Source organism: Rhinatrema bivittatum, chromosome 6 (genome assembly GCF_901001135.1).
Source record: "Rhinatrema bivittatum chromosome 6, aRhiBiv1.1, whole genome shotgun sequence".
In the NCBI taxonomy this organism is placed as follows: Eukaryota; Metazoa; Chordata; class Amphibia; order Gymnophiona; family Rhinatrematidae; genus Rhinatrema; species Rhinatrema bivittatum.
This window is the reverse complement of record NC_042620.1, coordinates 162,644,082-162,668,010: the sequence shown is the minus strand read 5'-3', so window position 1 is coordinate 162,668,010 and position 23,929 is coordinate 162,644,082. Positions and strand designations below refer to the sequence as shown.

The 23,929-nt window shown below is 43.2% G+C and overlaps 1 long non-coding RNA gene across 2 annotated transcripts; it reads right to left on the bottom strand.

The window, feature by feature from the left end:
• Positions 1-3,656: 3,656 nt before the first annotated feature.
• Positions 3,657-22,691, bottom strand: LOC115093818. Of its 2 annotated transcripts, XR_003857417.1 has the most exons (4): positions 22,314-22,691; positions 17,867-19,826; positions 7,908-8,026; positions 3,657-4,056 (listed from the first exon to the last, which is right to left on the bottom strand). It is a non-coding gene; the product is annotated as an uncharacterized LOC115093818 (long non-coding RNA). The 2 variants fall into 2 exon arrangements; XR_003857416.1 differs by lacking the exon at positions 7,908-8,026 and having other exon boundaries at positions 22,314-22,673.
• Between the last annotated feature and the right edge of the window lie 1,238 nt (positions 22,692-23,929).

Sequence of the window (23,929 nt, the reverse complement as noted above, 5' to 3'; positions counted from 1 at the left end):
TGATGAATCTAGCCCTAAGTTTATACCTGAGACAATGGAGGGTAAAATTGACTTGCCCAAGGAGGGACAGTAGCCTGCCGCTTTAACCACTAGGCTACTTCTCCAAGTCAAGGTAACAGTTGGGCCTAGGTCTGCTCTGGGGCCTCACCTAGGGAATAAGCCAAGACCCAAAGCAGGAGTCTCGGTCTAGGCAGAGGCCACGACCTATACCCAAAAGTGACACCAGGGTCTCAGCCTAGACACTAGCCCAATGCTGGGGCCTCAGCCAAGATCTGAACAAAGGCCCAAACCCAGATAATTTCCTGACTGCCCCCCCACACACATTTACCAAACCCAACACCACATCCTGGCCTGGTCCCAATGGCCAGGGCATGGGTCCAGGCCTGACACTGGGGCCCAGTCTGGAGACAAAGTCCCAATGCTGGGGCCACAACCTGGACCCAGGCCCAGCACTGGGGCCCAATCTGGAAGCCAAGTCCTGACACCTGGGCCTCGACCTAGGCTAGGGCATGGGTCCAGGTCCAATGCCGGAGCCTGGTCTAGAGACCCGATCCTGATGCCTGGACCCAGGCCCAATGCCGGGGCCCAACTCAGAGGCTGGATCCCTATTCCTGAGCCTTGAGCCAGGGTCAGGCCCAGGCCTTGATGTCCTCTTTTTAAGTCTTCTTTCTTTGATCTTCCTTTCTCAAATGGTGGCATCTGCTTTGGGACACACTATAGTTAATTCCTCCCCAGTGGAAAGCACCACTTTAATGTATGGCACTTTACTACATTACATCATACTACCATAAATTATACTACCAAACATCAAAATGGTGCCCTCTTCTGGGGAGGATGTGCCAAGGTTAGTTAACTCCAGTGCGTCCATGAGGGGATGCTACCATTTGAAGAAAGAAGATCGAAGAAAGAAGACCTACAAAGTGGACCTCCGAGGCCTGGGCTCTGAGCCTGGGCCTGACCCATCACAGAGGCCTAGGCATTGAGACCCAAGCCCCAGCGTCAAGCCTCAGTCCAAGCTGGGCAGTGGCATCAGACCTGGGCCCAGGCCCTGGCCTAGTCCCAGACTCTAGCATCAGGACCCTGCCTTCAGGCCAGACCCTGGCTTTGGGCCTGGGTTTAGGTTGAAGCCCAAGCAATGGGACCTGGACTCTGGGTAGGGCCCCGGCATCAGGACCTGGTTTCCAGGCTGGGCCACAGTGTCGGGGCTGGTACTGAAACTGGGCTCTGGTGTCAGGTCTGGCTCCAGGTCTACACCCCTGAATCAGGACCTGGCCTCTGGGCCGGGCCATTGGACCTGGGCCCTGGTCTAGGCCAAGGCTCACATGTCAGATTCAGTCTTCCAAGCTTGGGCCTTGTGTAGGGCCTAGGCCAATGTCTCAGTGAACTATAGCAGCCTAGACCTACTCAAGTCCAAGGCTTTTGTTGCGTCCATCAGTCGCAGACGGCTGCAACTGCTCTGCCTTACCTCTTTTTCTCCCCTTTCTCTCTCTCTGGGCAAGATGGCTGTCTCCGGTGCCGAGTGCCGTGAGCCTTGGCGTTCTCAGACCAGCATGGGTGTTTCCATCCACTATGCTTGCTCCTGTGGCCTCCTAGTTTGCGAGCACGCACATCTCTGATGCTCAAATACACATCATGGTGGGAACCTCGGGGGCGGCCCCACTGCATGACGTCAGTACCTCTGGGTATAACTAGCCTCCGCTTCCGCTATCTAAATGAGTTAGCAAAGACTTCGCATCGCTACTCTGCCTGCTCTAAGCTGCCAGCTTAGATGCTTCCTATCACTAAGGGCCTCGCTCCAGCAGAAGCTCTAGACACCCGCTCCTCGGGGCCTTGTGGCCTCACTAACCTAGACAAGTGCTCCTCGGGGGTCTTGTCTTATTCATTCCAGGATATTGGACCATTGGGTACTCGCTCCTCGAGGGCCTATCACCTTCATATCCTGCACTACAGACCTTCGGTCCCACCATTCTACCATCAGGAAGACGCCTTCTCTCCGTGAGTACCTCTAAGAACCGGCACTCCAACTCCACCCACCAGCCGCGGCAATACCCGCTCTGTGGGCTCCTGCCTATCGTGAACATCTGGGTAAGACTACACAACTGAGCCTGTTGAGCGTATTGGCACCTGGTGGATCAGTGCCTTACCTTCCTGCTTATCATCTATTACAGCAGTACAATACTCTATCCATTCTGTGTCTGCTAACTGTGTCAGCCAATCGCTGTGGTTCCCCACGGGGATCCTTCCCGTGGGCAGAGTCATCTCCATTGCGACCAAGGGTCCACAATGCCTTAAACACAACAGCTTTGGCCTGGGCCTAGGTGCTGGGAACGAGGGCTGGTCCTGATGCCTAGGCCCAGGCCAAAGCCTCGGCCTTACCTAAGCCTAGGCCATGGTATCTCAATTTTGGCCTAGGTCCTATGCAAGGCCCATGTTTCGGCCTGGGCTTAGGCCTCATCTGCAGATCCTCCTGGAATGGGTAAATGGTAGCTGGGGAGGATTCTGACCCTGGCATTTTTCTGGGTGGGGAGCATGGGAGGCCTCAGGATCCCTGTTTCTATTATTTCTTTTTTGAGGGTTTTTTTTAATGTTTATTTTGTTTTTTTTAAAACTAAAGAAATGAAATAAACATTACGCAAAATGAAATTTGTGTGGATAACCCCCCTAAATTAAACAAAAAAAGAAAAAAAAATGTTATATCTTCTCACTCTTACTGAGCATTAGATTCTAAGCAAGGTGCACACAATAATTAAAATATGTTTAATGCCAACATTTATAGATATCTTGATATTATATTTGCAAAATAAAGATCTACCAAATTTAAAAAATATATATATATATAAATAAGGTGATACGTTTTTATTGGACTAACAATACATTTCTTGGCTAGCTTTCAGGATCTAATACACCATTTCTCAAGTCAAAAAATTCTGATTCTGAATTTTTCAATGATTCTAACTATAGGCCAATGTAATAAGACCCGTGCTGATTTTTCTGTGCAGATCTTTTGGCGTGCATGGCAAAAACCAGTAACAGTACGGGATGTAATAATCACCACATATGCTAATTACATATATGAATAAAATCCATACACACCAAACAAATACACATTAATGTGCGCAGAAATGTATACCCTTGGACATATGTAGAGAATCGTGTGGACACCTATCAGCGTGTGAACACCCACAATTGATTCCTATGGCAAAAGTCTTTCTTTTTCAAAAAAATGAATAAATTAGTGTTCTGTAAATTGATGTGAAGCTGGCTACAGCAATATCTAACCCCTTCATGATTGGACTCCGGCCACCATCGAGAATGTGAAATGCAGATGGACGATTCTGCCTCATTGAGAAGCTGCCTTCTCTCTACCAGTTCCATTCACCACTTGGGTGACCTGCAAAGGCATCAAAAAACCAGCCTCCACACAAATCCTTTCACGTAGCTCCTCTTCTGACTCAGGTGCTAAAAACACGCATTAAAAAACCCACACTAACCCGATCTGCCTGCTAGTGCAGTTCCCTGCATTGCCTGTGAATAATCACCTCCTTTGCATGCCATTAGCATGCACTCATGCAGGAAAAAACATGGGTCAGTAAGCATGTTTGTGCGCGCTTTTATCCCATGCACAAAACCCTTAATACATTAGAAACAGAAAGCAGTAAGTGAACCCCTTTTATTGGTTACACACAAAAAGAGAAATGAAGAAATATTAGTAGAAAGGAATTTAGCAGTAATGGAATGCTTCACAAACAATATAAGTGACAGCAGATATTTGGACAAGGTGCACTTGGTCCAGGAGGGAGCAGAAGGTCAAAAGAGATGATGGTGAGGTGGTGACGTGCAGCTGAAAGACAAGAGGATGCCAGGTGTATTAGAAGTGTTTCTGCCTGTTTCGTGTAAAAGTTCTGTTTGCTTGTTTTCTGGTCTCCGGTTTCAACCAGTAATACACGATACGATGTCTTTGTAGAATTCTGTCCTACAGACGTGGTGGAATGCTTTCAGGAGGGGGAAACTTTGTTACCTATTGTCCTTTCACCCAGCAACCTTTCCTTTCCTTATCTAAGAAACAAAAATAAAAAAAAACACAGAAGAATAAGATTAATGGTGGTTTTCCTGTGAAAGTATAATCTTGCCCAGAATGTCTTTTCAATAACTTTAATACTTCTGCTGAAGGCAAGAAACATCCTTGCTCAGAAGCCTAGTTTTTGTGAATTGAGTGCATTTATTCAGCTTAGACTTTTAAGCCACCTTTACTATGTTATCTATAACTTCAAACATACACATATTTATGGGATTAACTTCACAGTGTCCTGACAGAATGAAGGGTGCATAGCTCTTTAAAGCTTGTTACGTATGTAGTACTAAACCAGTACCACCTTTAACTTGTTTACTAACCTTTATTTCTACATATTCAGAGACTAAAATGACAACCGCACCTCTTTGTTTTTTCTGTGTTGGCTCTCAGATAATATATTATTTTGTATTTCCTTCAGTATGCTTTCCTCTTTCCTTTGGACAGTGTGACTGGTAGGTTTTGTGGTAGTTCCCCCTCTTTGTTGTCCTGATGAGGCAGAATCAGAACCAGGTCCCTGTAAATTTTGGGCAATGAGCTTAAATATAGGGAAGGTCTATGTGTGGGCTTTATTGCCTTTCTGTACAGAAGCTATTAAGGAGCTAGTTTCCATTCTGTCTGTAATTGTTTTTCTCTTTTAGAGTGATGTGAAATGCAGCACAGTGGAAATGTTGAGTATAATTTTGGTTATTTCTAACTCTTCATTTTTTTGTGGAGGGAAGGATGGGTCTTTTTCTGCCTCTATTAGGACTGTAAATACTAACATTGGTGCACAACTGTCACTATAAACTGACTGCATATTCACTTTCTGTCAAAAACGATATCTCACCTAGTACGCTGTGATTTGTACTTAAATCTTCCAATTCATTAAAAGTTTCCAGATAAGAGTTGCACACTAATTGAAAGGTCTTTAAAGCTCAGACTGCATGCTCTAATTAGTTTCTATTGATTCTCACCGATCACTAACTCATAAGAAAAATTGATTGTGCCATGGCCCAAAGTGATTCAGCTGTCTGCTCTCATTTCTCTGAGTAAATGGTTTTTGGCTTGCCCTGCTGACCAGTTCACTGCATAGATTCATGCATAGGGTGAAAAAAGAATTATATGAACCAATCAATAGAATTACCATGCACGTTTCCCCCATGCAGCTACCCTTGTTTCTGTTTGACTGTGAGCTCCTTTATGCTGCATTCGATAAACCTGATTTTTTTTAATTCAGTTTTTCTGACTGTGATTTTCTGTATTCACTTACACCAGAATTATTATGTAAGACATGAAGGGAAATGCAGTCAATCAGATTGTTGAACTGACAAAATACTTTTCAGATGATGTTTTGTCTTTTGAACAATGCTGGTTGCATGGCATTATTAGGGAAAATGTTTTTAATGATAAGAATCATATTATGTGTGTAGTATTTTCAAAAATTCTAGAATAATCTGTGAAACTGAATAAATGAATAGCTGTTGAGTTATGTGATTTCTTTGATAATAAGAAAGCACTTTATTTATATTGGTCTAATCCCATGTTTCAAAATAAAATACCAATTTTCATTAGTTACTATGAAATGTGGTTTTATGATGAGCAGATGAAATCCCACTTGTATCCTGAAGTTCTGTGGTATCAGCATGTTGTTACCCTGGATATCTATTTTCAGTTAGTGAAATTATAGTGATGATGATAGGAAACCTATTTATTTATTTCTACTTCATACTTTCCATTAACTGCTCAGAGTGATTTGTAGTATTATAGAAAACAGATTCATAAAAGGAACAATAACTAGGATGTTAAGATTGCAGCTCAATAAAATTTCTGCCTCGCAATGTAAAATGACATCAGCCCAATAATATTACTCTCACAATATTACTAGTTAAAAAATAATAATAAAAAAACACCAAACTAGAATATCCAGTTCAAAAATAGAAACCATAATCCATCCCATCCTATATTAAAAATTACACAGTTAAATCCTGAAAGAACAATGTCTTGGACCTATCAGAAAGGCACATCACATGACTTCAAAACACATCTGTAAGGTAAATACTTAAACTCAGGGAGGATAAATATCAATAGTGCGCATAACTCAACACATACATGTATAAATAGGTTCTCCTAAAGTTACTCCTGTACTTTATAAACTGTGCAGTAGGAGCCAAATGTGATAGTAATCATTTTAGGATTGCCCTAGAAATAAGCAGTCTAACATATGGAGAGACAAATCCAGACTGAAGATAGTGAATGCAGAAAAACTGGTGTTTTCCACCTATGTCAATCACCTTGCCTTTGGGTTGAGCCCTCTGGTGCTCTTGGCTGGTGAGATATGAAGCCTCTGATATCTTTATCTTTTATCTTTTTTATGCTTTTATTTGGATTTATTGATTGACCATATCCTAGGCGATGTACAGTAGTCATAGTTATGGACAGTACAAAGACAAAATAAGACAAAAAAAACCCATCTGTGGACTTAATAAAAAGCTTGACTGAACAGCCATGTTTATAGTAGGGACTTACAGGACATTGTGTTGTCTGCCATCTGTAGTGCTTCCGGAAACGAGTTCCAGATCATTGGAGCAGCTACTGAGAATGCACACTCTCTGGAGGCACTTAGCCTGGCATGAAGCTGTGAGGGCACATCAAGGAGCCCTCGTTGTACTGAGTGAAACTGTCAGGTTGGGCACTATAGTCATAATAGGTAGTGGTGTGCAGTCGTTTGCAACAAAATAGGAAATATAGACAATATTTCCTATTTCGTTGCCTTTTGGGAAGCAAAAAAAATGAAAGAAAAACCCATGGAATTTCGTGTGGTTTTCCTATTGTTTTTTGGGGTAGGGAGGAAGGGCACATCTACTAAAAAAAAAAAACCCCAAACTCACCCCAACCCTTTAAGTTTAATTAAATACAAACCCCCCACCCTCCCGACTCCCCCAAGACTTGCCGAATGTCCCTGATGGTCCAGTGGGGTCTTGGGAGTGATCTCCTGCTCTCAGGCCATCAGCTGCCAGAAATTATAATGGTTCTGGCAGCCCTTTGCCCTCACCATGTGACAGAGGCTACAGGTGCCATTGGCCAGCCCCTGTCACATGGTAGGAGCAATGGACGGCTGGTGCCATTTTGATTACTGGAAGCCAACGGCCCTAGAGCGGGAGATCACTCCCGGGACCCCTGCTGGACCACCAGGGATGTTTGGCAACTCTTGGGGGGGGCAGGGGGGGTTGTATTTAATTAAATTTGAAGGGTTGGGGCTTTTTTTAATTTTTATTTTTTACACGAAATTGGGAAGAAAAAACTTTCCGATCCGGGGAGTGGACCAAAATGGCCCACCCCAGACCCAAAAACGAAACAGCAACAAAAAATTGTATGCACACCACTAGTAAGAGGGCATTACTCCATGGTGATGCATCAGAAGAGATAAGCTGGAACATGATGGTTGCTATCTTATATTTAATTTGCTCTGCCGGTAATCAGTCACACCGCAGCATTCAGGAATAGTTGGAGGGGTTTGAGTGTTGCAGTCGGTAGACCCAAAAGAGTAGAATTACAATAGTCAACTAAGGGTAAGATGGAGGCCTGTACCACTGTTCAAAAGTCAGCTTTTTCTAACAGGTGTTTCAGACCGCACAGCACTCAAAGTCTGAAAAATCCTGGCCTGATTCTATTTTTACAGTTGGGTGAAAAGATAGAAAATGGTCAATTAGCACACCCAGATTATGGATGCTGGACTTCAGGGAAAAAGCAATAATGTCAATCACCATAGTATCATTGGAATTTTTAGATGGGGGTGCTGAACCAGCAAACATTGTTTTTGATGTTTATCAATAGCTTGTTACAGAACAGCCAGTACTTAATTGACGTTACGCATAGATTGCAAGGAGCTTGAAGACTGGAAAAGAGTGAGGAGGTGGAGCAATCCAGGAATCCAGGAACAGGAAGGAGCTCAGGCAGGAATGCTGAAGGTACAAACTGGAAACAAAGAAGTCTTATTTTATTTTATTTATTTACAATTTATTTGTAACCCGCACCCTGCAACGTTTGGGGTGGGGAATATGAATACATACATAAGCTAAAAACAATAAACATACTTTTAAATCAAAAATGGATTCAGGTATCCTTGATAGGGCCAGAGTACAAGGACCAGGAGATAGGACCAAGCTATGTCACCTGACTGAGCAATGGTTTGAGTGCAAATACACATCTAGGCAGGAAACAAGAGGGCCACTGGAAGGAAGTGACGTGCACAGGGCTGAGAGGACTGAATAGGTAGTCCAAGCAGTTCACAGTGCCTCCTGAAGATGGGAGGTGAAGTTAGCAACAGATCCTCACACTCAACAGTTCATAAAATTCCATATATCATTGTCCTAAAAGTACACATGTATATTTCAGTAAACATACACTTATTTAATTCAGGATCCACGTAGTTTATACACTTATATTTTACAAATATGTGCATATATTTTAGACATTAAATAATTTTAAAGTGTGCGTATAATAAGCCTCAGTTTATGCTCAGAGGCAGATAAATTATGAATTTGGATGATGTATGCACCACGGGTGGGCCTGGGTGGGCCGTGACCCATCCCCTTTGAGCTCAGGTCCACCCACTTAGCCCAACAGCCTGAGAAGCAGTGGCCAAACAGGGAAGAAAGCCCAGGAGGCCGCAAATGGACCCTGTCCCACCAGCGACCAAAGAGAAGGCAGCCCGCGAGGCCGTCAGTGGCTTCCCTCCCACCAGAGGCTGGAAACAGAATGAGGCCCGAGAGGCCACTGGTGGACCACATCCCACTGGCAGCCAAGAAGAGAAATCTGATCGGAGAGAGAGAGTCTGTTCACCTGCTCCTCCTCCTCCTCGTGTGCTGGCCCTACTAAATTGAAAAAGCTTGCAGCTATCATGTACTCAATGCTGATCTTGTGATGCACAAGATCAGCATAGAGGAAGTGATAACTGAGTTTTGAACAGTGCAGGGGCAGGCACATAGGAAGGAGCAGCAGCAGAATGGGCTCCCCTTCGGCTCCTCATGGGGAGACTGCCTGTCTGGATGTGTTTTCAAGTGAATAGGAGCCTGCCATGTATGTGTGAGCCTGCCTGGGGGAGGGGGGTGTTGGTGTGGCTGGGAGCTTGCCAGGAAGTGTGTGTATGTGAGAGAACATGGGAATGAAGAAGCTATGTGTATGTGTGAGGGAGGGTATGTGCATGGAAGTGGGAGCTTGCATGTGAGGGAGAGTATGAGAGTGGGAGCCTCTGTGTATGTGTGTGTGTATGTATGAGCCTGTATGTGAGAGCCTGTGTGTTTGTGTGGGAATGTGAACCTGTGTGTGAGAGAGAATGTAGAGATTTGTTTTACTTCACAAAGGGCCGGATTTTAAAAGCCCTGCGAGCGTAAATCTGGACGGATTTACGCGCGCCGGCGCGCCTATTTTGCATAGGCCGCCGGCGCACACAGAGCCCCAGGACACGCGTAAGTCCCAGGGCTTCATAAAAGGGGTGGGGAGGGGGCGTGTCCGGGGTAAAAGGGTGGTTCGGGGCGGGACAGGGGGACAGGGGGGCATGGTGCCGGTCCAGGGGCGTGGTCGAGGCCTCCGGACCAGCCCCCGGGTCGGGTGATGGCACGCCAGCAGGCTGCTGGCGCGCACAGATTTACGCCTGCTTTCGGCAGGCGTAAATCTGGCAACAAAGGTGGGGCGGGGGTTTAGATAGGGCCGGGGGGATGGGTTAGGTAGGGGAAGGGAGGGGAAGGTGTGGGGGGGTGGAAAGAAAGTTCCCTCCGAGGCCGCTCCAATTTCGGAACGGCCCTCGGAGGGAACAGGCAGCGTGCGCCGACCCCGGATTTTATAAGATACGCGCGGCTACGCGCGTATCTTATAAAATCCAGTGTACTTTTGTTCGCGTCTGGTGCGCGAACAAAAGTACGCGCTCGCGCAAATTTATAAAATCTATCCCAAAGTGTTTGGCATTGGAGGGAGTTTGTTTTGCTGTCACTGAGGTGGCACCAGCATTTGAATATATATTTTTTTCATGTTCTAGTTCTCTTCTGCACCTTTTGCAAATCTTAAGTTCTTATGATGATTATTATGATTGTTGCTGTTTTATTGTAGTTATGATATTCTCTGCATTTTTTGAAAAAGGATTTATAAAAGAATGCATTGATATTTGTTTGTTTTTTTTTTATTCTTTATTTATCATTTTCCAATTACAAAAACTAAACATTTCTGCAAATTCGAAAAAAACAGAGTTAAACAATCCACAAATTTAAAGAAAAGAAAGGCCTAAACAGGCTTTTATCACTATATCCTCAATTACCCATAAATCAATAATTTCTATTTAGGCTCCCGGAAATTTAAAGAGAATTATTCAGAATCAGATATCTATAAACAAATAAAGGAGAAACTAGCATGCTGACAACAAAACATTTTCATTTTCGTGTACAATGGGCGTAGATGTAGATGGTTTCCTCGCATCTATAAAAGTCCTTAATTGTTCTGAAGAGAAAAATATAAAGATGTATCCCCCTCTCTTTAGAACGCATTTACAAGGAAATTTAAGCATATAAGAAAAACCTAGGTCAATAACCTCTTGACGAAGGGCAAAAAAACCCCTTCGTCTAGATTGTGTAGATGCGGCCAGGTCAGGGTAAATCTTAACATTAGCATTCAAATATGAGATAGGACATTTTCTAAAATACTTTCTCATTACACATTGTAAATCTGTTAGGGAAATGAAAGATACCAGGAGCATTGCTCTTTCTAATACTTCTATGGCTTAGTTCTCAATTATTTCAGTGAGGTTCTCCTGCCAGTTTTGACCAGTAGTTGTTACTGCTGACTTAGGGAGAAAATAGCATTTATTAATCGATGGTAATTCCTCTTGAGTATATCCCAATATTTCCCCCATAAAGTTTTTCAAAGTAATATATGGGGTCTCCCCAATAACTCTGGGAAAATTCAATATACACAGATTTAATTGCCTAGTTTTATTTTCAAGAATCTCAATCCTTTTCGCCAGCATTTCTCTATCGCTAACCGGAACCGTTTTAAAGTCCAAAGTCCCAGCGTCTTTCTCTTCTAATTGAGCAGCTTTCACAGAAAAATCACTTATTTGATTTTGCATTTGTGAATTAGATATTGTATTCTGTTGAATTGAATACTCCATTTTAACATTTAAAGTATTTAAAGCAGAACTCACTCCAGCCATCATGTCCCACAGTACGGCAAGGGTGACTACTTGAGGCTTCTCGAGGACCACCAAGGGCAAAAATTCGGGGGGGTCCCCCACTGGGAATTGACAGCAATCTTCCCGTGGGTTCAGCCCCTACTGTACCTGGATCCAACCTGGTCCCTGTTGCTCCACCGCTACTCTGAGGCCCGGAATTCCCCGCTTCAGCTTGTCCAGCTTCACCCGAAGCCACGGGCATCGATGTTCCGTCTGAGCTTGATCTGGAAGTGGTCCCCTCGGATAGCGGTCCGGGCTGCAACATCTCCCCGATCCTCTGAGTCGATGCTTGCCTTAGGTCGGGACTCAGGGAGAGCTCCTCCGCTGGCTCAGGCAAAGCTCTCTCCTCGCCTGGCACATCGGGATCCTCACTTCCTGGAACTTTCGTTGTTGGATTGAGGAAGTTCGTGATTTCTTGCTGAATCGCCGTTGAAGGTGAGGAAACAACTGGGAAAACTCGTATTTTCCCTTTCCTTTTAGCTGGCATTTTCAAAAGGAAAATATATCGACGAAGCTCTGAGACCACTGCTTCCCCCGTCTCTCAGCGTGCCGCCATCTTGGGAGCCGATGTTTGTTTTATTACGTAATTGGATCTGATGTTTCTGTTAAATTTCTGTTACTTTTTACAATTTATGTATTTATAAACTGCAATATCTTTAAAATTAATATAGGTAAGTCTTGAAATAATAGAATTAAAATATTTTAAAGCATCACTCACAATGAAACTATTTAGAAATCCATTGTCAGATGCGCTCTAAGATATTATTTATTGATAAAAGTACAAATAGTAGGGTCTAGACTTTATGTCAACTGCCCACCCATGTTAACCTTGGGCCCCCAAAAAATTAATTTCTGTCTATGCCACTGGTATGCACGTATCTCGCTTAATAATATAATTCAAGCACCAGTTCATCAAGACCTATATCAGTTTAACCACACCCTCCACAACTTGCTCCAGAGCCCCCACTCAAAAACTGCAGACAAAAAAGAAATCAGATTTAATTTTTGTGACTTGATTAGCAGGTTTAAAAAGCATGCACAACATTATGTTTGATAACATACGTGAACTCTGCTTATAAAATATGTAAACGTGTGTGTACTTCCTAACTCCACCCTGAAATGCTCTCAAACTGTCTTTTTCTACGTGCATGCTTTTCTGCACAGCAGCGACACTCCTCCTGTTCTGAAAATTCACTTGCTGGGCACAGAGACAACTTCTGTGCATATATGATGATTTTACACACACAACCCTGCAGAAGTCTTTCAGAATTCTCCCCTAAATATGTCCCAGTAAAAACTGTGGACTCAGAAACCCATAAAAATGAGGTTAGTAATGACCAAGACTGCATCATTTTTCATCACAAGTGTATTTGGCATCTGGAACTGTGCCATTTTGCCACTGATTCTTTATCAAAGTCTGCTGTTTTACTACAGTACATCAGACAGTGGTTATCCATTGCCAGAAGTCATACATGGAAAATCCAGGTGACATTGTTTCTTGTATTGATGCATTATTTTGAAGTACCTGACAAAAAAACTATATGAATGATGTTTCAAAACTGTAAAGCAGTCATAGTTGCCCAATATTAATAAAACAATTTTATGTTTGATTTTCTGTTTCTTGACAGTTCCCTTAGAACCCCTGCAAACAGCCATGTTTGGATGAATATAATCAGCAATCAGATTTAAGTCTGTTACATAAGAACTGGCATACTGGGTCAGACCATCAAGCCTTTTATCCTGTTTCTAACAACAGCTAATCCAGGTCACAAGCACCTGGCAGGATCCCAAATAGTAGATAGATCCCATGCTGCTAATGCCCAAAAGTAAGCAGTGGCTTTCCCTAAGTCTACCTGGTTAATAACAGTTTATGGACTTTTCTTCCAGGAACTTATCCAAACCTTTTTTTAAAGCCATCTATGCTATCTGCCTTTACAATATCCTCTAGCAATGAATTCCAGAGCTTACTTTTGCACTGAGTAAAAAAAGAATTTTCTCTAATTTTTTTCAGTGGGCTGCTTAGTAACTTCACGGAGTGTCCCTGAGTCTTTTTATTTTTTGAACGAGAAAAACAACTGATTCACATTAATGTATTCTACTACACATTAATGGACAGAGAAACCATCTGCTTTCTGGTTATTATTGTATGTATGCTGATTCTTATTTTTGTAATTTTGGCTTGGATCCTCTTCTTTAAGTTACAGTAAAGACTTTCTTTTATTTGAACACCAGCTACGGACTCCAGTGTTTTCTTTGAGTGCACCCCCATGTGAACTTACTAAGGGATGAATAGACCCTTTTGTGACTCCCAGTTGCTCCTACGGTGTTACTTTTGGCTATCCTGCTCTGATTTTCCACTATCTGGCACTTCCTAGAAATATTTGATCTAGAGTATGAAGTGGTCACTGAGATAGTGATTGACAGTGCCAGGAGCCCTGAAAGAGAAATTTTCCACCCCGTCCGGACTTGAACCCAGACCCATAAAATATCTAGACGAGGATAAAGGACTGAAAATGGGGGACCCACTACATATGCATAACCATTTCTCTCTGAAACAAATGTCAATCCTCCAGTCTACTACAGGGCATGTCAAGTAGTCTATATGTTGGAATGCCCACTTTCTTTCTCTCAATGCTCTGCCTACCTCTCTCCCTCCCTTCTTCTGTCATTCCCTCCATGTCCCCTAATCGACTCCCTGCATCCCTCACTCATTCCTTAATTCCCTCCCCAACTCTCCTTTTTTCCTTTATCCTTCCTTTCCTCGCTGACTCCCCTCTTCCTTCTTCTCCTTAGATCCTCTTTCCCTCTCATTCTTTATCTGTTCCTCCCTCCTTCTCACTTATTTCATCCTCCACAAACCTGAACTCTTTCCCTTCCTCATTTTGTTGTACAAAGATTCCTCTGTACGGTGGTACAAATAAAACTTTCTATAACAAAATTGTGCACCATTTTGATTAGTCTTTTGACCTAAAATGTGGTTTGCAAGAATTGTAAATAAATAAATAAAATGGTGCCTTATGATTTAGAGGGCAGGGGGAGGGGTTTGGTGGGTAGGAACAGGGCCAGCGCATCCCAATAGGTGAACTAAGTGGTCACCTAGGGTGCCAGCCATTAGGGGGAGGCAATGAGCAGCCATGTGGGGCCATGAGTGGAGCCCATCCCACTCACGGCCGAGAGGAGTAGAGACTTGGCGGGCCACGAGTGGAGCCTATCCCGCTCATGGCCGAGAGGAGTAGAGACTCGGCGGGCTGCAAGCGTCAGAGACTCGGCAGGCCATGAGCAGTACCCATCCTGCTCATGGCCGAGAAATGCAGACACTCAGCAGGCCACTAGCAGTGCCCATCCTGCTCACAACTGAGAGAAGCAGAGACTCAGGCCGCGAGGAGCTCCCATCCTGCTCACGGCCGAGAAATGCAGACACTCAGCGCCCATCCTTCTTGCGGCCGAGAGAAGCAGAGATTTGGCTGGCCATGAGCAGCGCCTCTATTTGTGTGTGTGTGTGTGTGTGTGTGTGTGTGTGTGTGTATGTGTGTAAGTGAGAGGAGTGAGAGGAATTGTGTGTGTGCGAGAGAGCAATGGTGTCAGTGAGAGAGAGGAAGGGATCCTGTGTAAGGTGCATGTGTGAATGAGACAAGGAGCCTAAATGTGTGTAAGAGAGGTGGCCTGTCTGAGTGAATGAGGTTGGGCTTGGAGCAGGGGCCTGAACCAGGGGTGGGAAGACGGCAGAAGGTTTACCTAGGCTGCCTAATACTCTTGCACCAGCCTGGGTAGGAAAGATTGGGAAAGTTCCACAGTCGTTTGTTTTAATTTTTAGAATCACAATTTTTGCAGCAGAGATGGGGACCCTGGGGCTGACTGCTACTGCCTTTAAAAAAAAAATCCTTTTTTTTAAACATAAAACAAACCAAAATTTAAAAACTACAGAAAGCCACCAGCACCAACAAAACAAGATCAAAAGTAAACGAAAAAAAAAAAACCCTTGCACCCCCCCCCCCAATATTAATCAGCTGATTAATGTAAATACACAAGAGTTAAGTAATTTGATACTTTAAAAACAAACACTGAAATTTTGCACTTGCAGCACCAACTAACAGACAACCAATAAAGTATATAAAGGACAAGTGAAATCCTATCTCTAGGCACCCGGTTGAAAGTAATACGACCATTTAATTGAGAATCAGTTGATGGCAGCATAGCAAACATGCTAGAAACTAGGCACATATAGAATTACAGTAATAAAGGCAGGACAACACTGTAGGGATGGAAAGAAGCAAATTTTTATTTCAGTTAGTTTATTTGTCTCATAGGTCACCTCCATTTGTTTCAAACAAAAAATATTTTTCATTTATTTGTTCCATTTGATTTTTCCTTTCCCATCAGTCAATGGGGAAAGCAATGCAGCCAATTTTGAACTTCAAAATCGGGGTTTTCTAATCAATTCTAATGAAACTCATGGGTAGACATCATCATCAGAAGAGGGACAAGAACTCCAAGGTACCAAGACTGCAATAAAGTGGCACAAAAAGTGGCATGAATAGCCGACGGCACCATAAAGGGGCAAAAGGGAACCCAGGAGCAGTAGCAGTACCATCAGAGGAGGAAAGCAGCAGCAAGAGTGTCAAGAGCAGCTCAAAACTTCACTAAATGGCACCAGCAACAGTGGCATGAACCCCTAAAGGCAGCACGAGAGGGGCAATTTGGCACCAAGAGTGGCACGAACATCCTAAGGCATCATGAAGGGGAAACAAAGCAGCAAAGGTGCAGGAAAACTTCAAAGGCACTGATGGAGGGACAAAGCAGGGTATAGCAGCAAAGCTGAGAGGTAGCAAAACCCCCAAGGTGGCACATCAGGGGTATGATGGCAAAGCAGGGTGGCAGCAAGACCTCCAAGGTGCATGGCTGCTTCACATTGATTGGTCTTTCATCCTATCTGCCCTCTTCTCCTGCCTCAGCTCTGTACTGGCTTTTACTTCTCTCAGGAGTTTCTTGGACGCTATACTTACTAGTCTCAATGCAAAAATTCTCAATGAACCAGGAATGGGAATGGGAAATACAAATGAAGGAAACAAAAATCTGTGGTTTACTTTGCAGGCACCCTCTATTCATTTCAATGGTGCACAGATGAAATGAAAACGATCTAATTTGTTGAATTTTACCAATCTGTGTCAAGCTAATACACATTCCTACAACATCAGGACCTGGATTACTGTACAGTGCTCCAAAAAAGAAAGATATGGTTTCAACAGCTTAACAGCATATAGTTTCAGAAAAGTACGTTTAGCTGTTGCAGCAACATGAGGATCTATTTTAAATTTGGAGTCAATGATTATCCCAAAGCTGCGCACCTCTGTTTTAACAGTAAGAGAAACATTAATGATAGTAAAAAATTTGAATCAAGTGGTATACGCTTACTGATCCACAACTCCTATTTTTCCTTAACTTATTTTGTTTAATTCAGTTCTCACTGCATTGAGAGTTGGTCAGACCTTAAAGACAAAGAATCGAATGAAAAAAATAACTGAACATGGCTGACCTGGTGATTAAAGTGGTAAGTGCTGTGCCCTATCATATGGAAGGTCCCGGTTTCAATCCACAACCTAGATATCATGCTTGTGTCAATATCTTCATCCATTATATCCTCACTTCGAAAGCCACTGATAACTCCTCTCTACCTGCTTACACACACTGCATAGCAACTCTCTACATTATACAATAGCTATGCTTTTTAGAGGTGTGAATCGTGTGATCGATCGTCTTAACGATCAATTTTGGCTGGGGGGGGAGGGACATCGGATCGTCGTGTTTTGTTTTGTTTTGAAATCGTTAAAAATCGTAAATGGGGGGAGGGCACACCAAAAAAACCCTAAAACCCACCCCGAACCTTTAAAAAAAATCCCCCACCCTCCCGAACCCCCCCAAAATGTTTTAAATTACCTGGGGTCCAGTGGGAGGGGAGGTCCCGGCGCGATCCCGGCGCGATCCCCCGCTCTCTGGCCACGGCTGCTGTTAAGAGAAATGGCGCCGGTGGCCCTTTGCCCTTATCATGTGACAGGGCAAAGGTAGCGCCGGCGCCATTTTGTTCCTGGCTCCTGACGTCACGCGTGCAGGAGATCGCTCCCGGACCCCTGCTGGACCCCCAGGGACTTTTGGCCAGCTTGAGGGGGGCCTTCTGACCCCCACAAGACTTGCCAAAAGTCCAGCGGGGGTCCGGGAGCGACCTCCTGCACGCGGGCCGTATTGCCAATCTTCAAAATGGCGCCGGCGCTACCTTCACCCTCATGACATAGTGAGGGCGAAGGTAGCGCCGGCACCATTTTGAAGATTGGCAATACGGCCCGCGTGCAGGAGGTCGCTCCCGGACCCCCGCTGGACTTTTGGCAAGTCTTGTGGGGGTCAGGAGGCCCCCCCCCCAAGCTGGTCAAAAGTCCCTGGGGGTCCAGCGGGGGTCTGGGAGCGATCTCCTGCACGCGTTACGTCAGGAGTGTTTTCCTGCATATAAACAACTCTACTCATTTGGTCTAATCAAGATATATTGTATTTATTATACTGGGTATAAGCAAAGGTATACTCAGGAAGCAAAGGTATCAAATACTTACAGCATGTACATAGCACAGCTCAGGCAGGGACGTTTGCTTAAAAAAAATTCTTAGTGCAGGCTGTTTCTAAATACATCTTTTTCTGCTAACTCATGATGACTCCTATATTTTTCTCCAGGCTACAAGAGTTCCGTTAGTCTTACTGCCAAATGCAGCTGCTCTTAGCTCCCCATTATCTCTTATCATGCGTTGTACATGCATTCTGTCTCACAGTTTAGTTCCTTTATCTCCCTAGGCGTTGTCTAATGCCCATCCTGTGACTTCCATCTGGGTTTTGCTGATGCTTGTGGTTTCTTGCAGTACCTTCATGCTGGCCTGTTCTTCAGGGCCTAGTTTATTTCAAGGCCTCTGGTATTTTTTATCAGCATATTCTACAATCTCCCCTTGAGCCAGGTTGACTCCTGGCTCACACCGGTCTTTCAATTCATCCCAAATTCTTCACACAGGGGAAATAGCATAGGCACTAGGGTTTCTTCTGGATATCTGTGGACACTTCCCTTGCACCTCCCTTTTTACCTACCCTCACTTTCCATTTCCCACCTATCCTCGGTACTGGTTGTGGTCTGGAGCAATCTAGCAGTCCTCAAGTTTATATTGCTATACGCTATCATATTGGTTACTGATTGTGGTGTTGGCATCTTTGGTCGACAATACTGCAATGCTGAACAAATACATGGAATTCAGAAACATAATATTATGCCTAAAACTAGTAATCCGAACAAAACTCCTACTATCCCCTTCAAGTGACTAGATAAATTAGAAAACCAGGACGTTTTGGAATCTCACCAAGTTACTGAGATTCCTCCCTCAAAATCGCCAACTTGAAGTCTAGCTAGTTCTTGTATCTTTTGCATTGCGTTGTGAACTATATGAGAATATGTATAAACATGTATTTAAATACTGGTCCTTTTAGGACTAGCAAACATAGAAAAACAAGGGCTAACAATCAGATTTGCAAGAAAAAGCTCCTTCTGAGTAATGGGTCAGAATATCCTTATCAATACCTAAGCCCCATCTAAACTACATGGCCCTGGAGTTTAACTGACACAGAGATCTGCTCAATTTAAAACAATAGCACAGCGTGCCTGTGGCCTGCCAGGAGTGTCCACAGTGATTGGTCTCAGTATCTTGACTCTTCTGTCATCCATTGCGATCTCCATTCTTCTTGTTGTATGTGGTTGGCCTCTCTGACTTCTGGGGGACACCCAGCTCATCAGGATATATATATATAAGCCACCTTTCATTGATTATCCAGCATCAGGCCTACTGCGCTCAGTATAGCCTGCGTCCACATGTGCAGGTATTTGGGTGCCTCTCCACCCCTCGATGAAGTATAGTCTTAGGTCCTTGCTCAACAGCATCTCCCACTGGCAGCATGCAGCCTGCTAGTCTCATTATCTTTTAGGTATCTGGAACAGTTAAACTCAGGTGTAATACATACTCCCCCACCCCCTGGTGGTGCCAAAAAAAACAACAACAACAAAAATGACTGTTTCAAAAATCTAGTCTAGGTCTTTCTAAAATAAAAAATTATTGTCTGAACCATTAACACAGAGAAGAGCAACTACAGAACAATAAAACTGCATCAATTCAAACGGTATCATTAATGTGAGAATCAAAATAATAACAATTGCAAGTAACAGTGTGACTAGGTACTACTGGGTGTATCACAATCACATTTCATCATAATTATCAGTTATTACATTTCAAAGAGATATACATATTACTTAAAAACATTGTCTAAATCCCCCATGGGACAAGGAAAGTCTGAGCACTTCAGTCCATATAATGAAAGATTCAAGGTATCTTCTGTGGCAAAAGGTGGGATGACTTCAAGTTATGAGGTCAATGACAAATGAAGTGAATATGTCTTGCAGCATAGCACTCTGGAAGCTGTCCTCGAAGTACAGCCGCTGCACTCCCAGCACTAATTCAGATGTTTGTGTGTATGGCTTAATACCTGATATAAGAGGAATAAAATTAAACTTAAGTAAATAAGAAACTCTAGAATAAACATCAATAAATTCCCGTATGCAATAATCCCTATATACACTATTCACATGGATATCCAATATTATGTTATCATAAATGCAAAGAAATAGCTACATAATATCTAATCCCTTTTTTGCTGACAGTGTCTACGGGGAAAGGCCCCCCTTCTCGGAGTGGAGAATTACTAACAGCATCACTTGAACCTGTACCTAAACAAATGATGGGAAAGTACTGGTATCTAGTATATTAGGCCTTGACTGGAGACAGCTCTCCTACACAAGCTGCGGCCGTGCCGACTCAGAATTGTGCTTTCATAGTAGGGAAGACAAATACATTCCGTTCCCTTGGGTACAACTGTACTGGCAAGTAATCAAAAAGTCACCCCTTAGCATAATATACTCTAAAACATTATTAAAACATTTAGTCAAACGTTAGCAGTGACTGCTTCACTTAAATGACGTCAGAAGCTATTGTGTATTCAGTGCACTTTTCTAGTCAGTAAACTCTGTCTTCATCTACACACAATGACACACAAACAGAACAAGAGAACCACAGACAGAAAACAAGTATTGAACATTAAAGTTCAAAAAGTAGGCCTTTTAAAAGTAAAAACAAAAATCATTGGATCCACAATTAAACAAAAATCAGAATTTTTAAAACAGATCTGTTCAGAGAAAAAAAAAACAAAATCTAGGAGAAAGAAAAAACCCTCAGCTTCCTGTACAGCAGCTTTTATTCTTGTAAATCTGTAAAAGAAAAATCTCACATACAAAGAGAGGTTAATTCTAACCTTTTAAATCACATTACAAAGTATTAAACAGCTAGCTATAAGTAACTGAGCAGCACCGTTAAGGTAAAAATCACTACTTTGATTATCTTCTAACTAAAAGATTCTAATTGCTTAATCACGGAAACCAGAATTGGTTACATTCCTTCAAGTTTATCCCACATACTGCTGCTCTAAAAAGTGCTGTTTCTTAGTTACTGCTTTTAATTCTAGTGTAGTGTCCTTGTGAAACAAACGACACCTTCTGTTGTCACATAATGCTAAAGTTAAATACACACAGAATGGGATACATAATCATGACACATTTGTGTAAGAGCGACAGAACAAAAAAGTGTTCTACTACTTCAAAGAAAGGAATGATAGGGGCAATAAAATATAACTGAGTGTTGCCAGGCACTCCCCTTTTCCTAAACCTGGTAGTGTGTGTTACTGGGGTATTGTGCGCCACTGGGGCATCTACCCTATCTGCTGTTGTCTCACGACACTTTTTATTCTGTCCCTCAATTGTTCTTAAACACGTTTCTAAAAGTTTTAAAGAGGTTGGGTCATTATGCTGTTAGCCACAGGCTCCTAATGTTTCATTAATCTGTTCACGGGCTGGGGAATCTACTTCTATAACGGGAGTACAATTAACTCTGTTCATGATATCAACCCTAGCGGAGTTCCCTGTAGGCTGATATCCAGCTGCCTTCAAAGGCTGGTCACTAACTTTCTGTGTCTGTATAGCAGGAAATTCATGCCCCATTCTATCTTGCTGTGTGAAATCTTCTAACACTTGGGTAACCTCCTGTTCTACCACTTGCCCATTTGCAGTTTGTTTTATCCTACGCCGAACAATAGGGCATGCTTGTTCGCCAGCATTTATTTTTGACGGGGATTCTACTTCTGCCTCCTCTGCACTGTCTGTATCTGTGGAATCCCAAATATTCCCGTCCCATGTTTCAGGATTCCATTCAGTTTTCATTTTATTCACTTGTCTATGCTTTCGATATTTATGCTGTGCCAGCCGCACAGCCGCTTGTTCTGCCACTGATTGATAATGGTCTGCTTTCTGGGAAACTGTTTCTAAGTGGCATCGCAACATAATGTTGTCTTTTTGCAGACCATCCATTTCTTTTTCAAGTGCAGCTAATTTCAATTGCAAACTGTGCTTTTCTTCGTGACAGAAAATAGGAACAAAACTATATACACGCTAGTATTAAACCACACAATAAGTACAAACAAAAAATATCATGTCAATCTTTTCTGCAGTATTTTAACCCTGAGTACCCGTTTTTCCAAGATTCACACAGGACGTGGCTTTCCTTTTACACCAAGAACGTGAATCGAAACCCTTTGCGCGCTTTTCATCAAGATTCACACAGGACTGGGCTTTAAACTGACTCCCCCTGACCACAGTTGATCACTCTGAGTCCAGGGGATCACCAAGAACGTGAATCTTCTACTTTTCACAAGTCTGACACTTTAAATACATAACACTGACAATTCAAATGACCAGAGTTGTTCACCAAAAAAACCTAAAGACAAAACACAGTCCTGCCGCGGGCGCCAGAATGTTTTCCTGCATATAAACAACTCTACTCATTTGGTCTAATCAAGATATATTGTATTTATTATACTGGGTATAAGCAAAGGTATACTCAGGAAGCAAAGGTATCAAATACTTACAGCATGTACATAGCACAGCTCAGGCAGGGACGTTTGCTTAAAAAAAATTCTTAGTGCAGGCTGTTTCTAAATACATCTTTTTCTGCTAACTCATGATGACTCCTATATTTTTCTCCAGGCTACAAGAGTTCCGTTAGTCTTACTGCCAAATGCAGCTGCTCTTAGCTCCCCGTTATCTCTTATCATGCGTTGTACATGCATTCTGTCTCACAGTTTAGTTCCTTTATCTCCCTAGGCGTTGTCTAATGCCCATCCTGTGACTTCCATCTGGGTTTTGCTGATGCTTGTGGTTTCTTGCAGTACCTTCATGCTGGCCTGTTCTTCAGGGCCTAGTTTATTTCAAGGCCTCTGGTATTTTTTATCAGCATATTCTACAGGAGCCAGGAACAAAATGTCGCCAGCGCTACCTTTGCCCTGTCACATGATAAGGGCAAAGGGCTACCGGCGCCATTTCTCTTAACAGCAGCCGTGGCCAGAGAGCGGGACATCGCGCCGGGACCCCCCCACTGGACCCCAGGTAATTTAAAACATTTTGGGGGGGTTCGGAAGGGTGGGGGATTTTTTTTAAAGGTTCGGGGTGGGTTTTAGGGTTTTTTTGGTGTGCCGGTTTTCCCGCCCCCTATTTAACGATACAATACAAATGCCCTGACGATAAATCATGGGCATTTGTATTGTATCGTGCACTCTAACGATTTTGGACGATTTTAAAATTATCTGACGATAATTTTAATCATTCAAAAACGATTCACATCCCTAAGCTTTTGGGGCTACCTCATCTTTTACCTTTCACTCACTGCATGTATATAGGTATAGCACTTAACATTGGCTTGTGAGGGAGTGTATAAGATACTCCCTCAGAACACCTTACAGGACCGGCCACAGTTATCTGCACCGGTCTTCTTTAGAAGCTCACCCAGCAAGGGATTCTGGTTCAGGGCGGATCCCTTCAGCCAGGGATAAGAGAGCAGGGCCCAGAGGGGTTAGGTATGCCTGTTGAGGAAGAAGGAAGCTGAGAGAAAGAGAATTGCACTGAATGTTGCAGTAGTGTCACATTTGTTTGTTGAATTACATAGAATAGCAAAGTTGCTTTGGCAGTTACTTTCTACAAATAAAGAGATTTATAAAAGATTTTTCCAGAGTCCAGCCTGAAGTCTGTTCTCTGACTATCCTCCACACGGCCTTTAAACACAAAAGCTAACCACTTAAAACTCAAACTCCTCTCCCACAGATAAAATCACTGTACAAAAAATGAGCCAGGACAGGGTTTGCCCAGGGCTGGATTTTCAAATTTAGATTTATTGCAGTTATTTGTGCTGTTGCACTTAAATGGCAAAATATAGCAGGTTAGTACAATATTCAGTAATATCAACCCCTTAGAGCAGGGATGGCAAACTCCAATCCTCAAGGGCCGCAAACAGGCCAGGTTTTCAGGATATCCACAATGAATATGCATGAGAAAGATCTGCATACACTGCCTCCATTGAATGCAAATCTTTCTCATGCGTGCTCATTGTGGATATCCTGAAAACCTAGCCTGTTTGTGGTCCTCGAGGATGGAGTGCGCCATCCCTGCCTTAGAGAAAGGGCTACCCAATGTGTCTTCCTACTAGTCCTTC